Below are 1,786 nucleotides of genomic sequence, written 5' to 3' on the forward strand. Positions count from 1 at the left end.
ACGGTCTACCGGAGGGGGGTTCCCGACTACTTTTTTTTTGACTCCGCCAAAGGGCAAGAAACTTTTTCCACATGCTGGCATCACCATCGACAGCACCCACGCCAGTTTGCATATTTTTCCGACGCTCGACGCGTTTCCTAGGATTTTCCTCGTGAAAATGCCGTAAAACACTGGCCAGATGTGACGCAACGTTCGTTTTGTGTCCGGTTTCGTTCCAACCTTGCGTGGGGCCCTACGTAGGCCGTGCCCGCATGTCCGACCAATTTGGTGCAATTGCATGCATGCGATCACGTACCACCAGTGCAACGAGCTCTGTTTGGGTGTGTCGGCCGGGCTACTCTCAAAGCCGTTTTATTTTCGCCTACACCGAACGACCCCTTACTTTTTCCACGTACTCCAGGCACCATCGGGAGCATGCACGACAATTTTTATTATTTTATTACGTCTGATGCATTTTCTACGGTTTTTTCGGTGCTGTCTACATTGGGCATGCCTTAGGTCTCCGATTTCGTTCATTTCCGCTGTCGTCGGTTGTGCGTGCTTTCGATACGCTGGGGTTGTTTGGACTGTGTTTTTTCTTTTGATATTGGTTGTAGCAGTTTTTTGTATTTTTAGATAATTTTGTTCCCAGTGCTGAAAATTTTGTATACAACCATTCCATTACTCATTGAAGCAACATAATTTCCTTCATATTTAGGATATTTTACATTCGAACGAAATTTTACATGAAAAAAGATTAACATAAAACTAATCTAACTACTCCTCCTCGCTACTCAGAAGATCAACCACTACCGTCTGGCCGCCGTCTTCGCCGCCGTCTGAGTCATCGGAACTGCCCAAGTATCCGAAAAATTCGTCAAGGGTAGACGACAGTTGCGCTAGTGTATCGGTCGACTCCCTGATCGCCTGCCAGTATCCCGGCTCGTCTGCCGGGTCCCTCGGGTCAACAACATCGTCCGGCGGCATCCAACCGGTCTCCGACGTGGAGTTTCGGATCGCGCGGATCAAACCCGGCGACTCCAACGGGTCGCCCTCCTCTTGCATCGCCGCTAGTTCCGGCGGGATGTGAAACTCAGGGGCGGCCGCTGGAGCGGCGGGAGCGGCCGGCGCGCCTGCGCGAGCGCGCCGACCGGCACGGGCCTGCACACCCGGGGCGGCGGGGGGCGCGAGGGGCGCGTTTGGAGCGTCCGCGCGGATGCCCCGAGACTTGTAGAAGCTGACGACGGTGTCGAAGTCGCGGGCTACCCAAAAGTTGAGGCGACCTTCGGGGTTCCACGGACCGGGTTGTGCCGGCCCAGGCGTGGCATAGCCGTCGCTCGTCACGTGCCAGCCGTGTGCTAGGCGACATGACGGCGGCACGGGGATGCCGTGCCGGTAGATATCCACGGTCTGCGGCCCGCTGAGGCTAGAGGGCCATAGACCACCCGGCGCGGCGCCGCGTCCACCACCTCGTCCACCACCGCTGCCGCCGCCTCCGCCGCCGCCAACCGCCCGGCGACTGCTCCCTGCGCCTCGACTGCCGCCTCCCCAGCCGAACCAACGCCGACCGAAGCATCCGCGTCCACGAGGCATCGCGCCGGAGAGAGCCGCCGCCCCGGAGATCGATCGGAGAACGTGGGGTCGCGGACGGTCTCTAAGAGGAGAGGCGGAGTCGGGGGCGGTTTATGAGAGGCTAGCGCGCGGGTCGGGGGTGGATTTATGGGAGGCGAGGGTCGGGCGCGGGTCGGGGGCAGGCGAGGCGGCAGCGGGGGCGGGGGGGCAGGCGGCAGCGCGTCGGCGGGGGCGG

Source organism: Triticum dicoccoides, chromosome 2B (genome assembly GCF_002162155.2).
Source record: "Triticum dicoccoides isolate Atlit2015 ecotype Zavitan chromosome 2B, WEW_v2.0, whole genome shotgun sequence".
NCBI lineage: Eukaryota > Viridiplantae > Streptophyta > Magnoliopsida > Poales > Poaceae > Triticum > Triticum dicoccoides.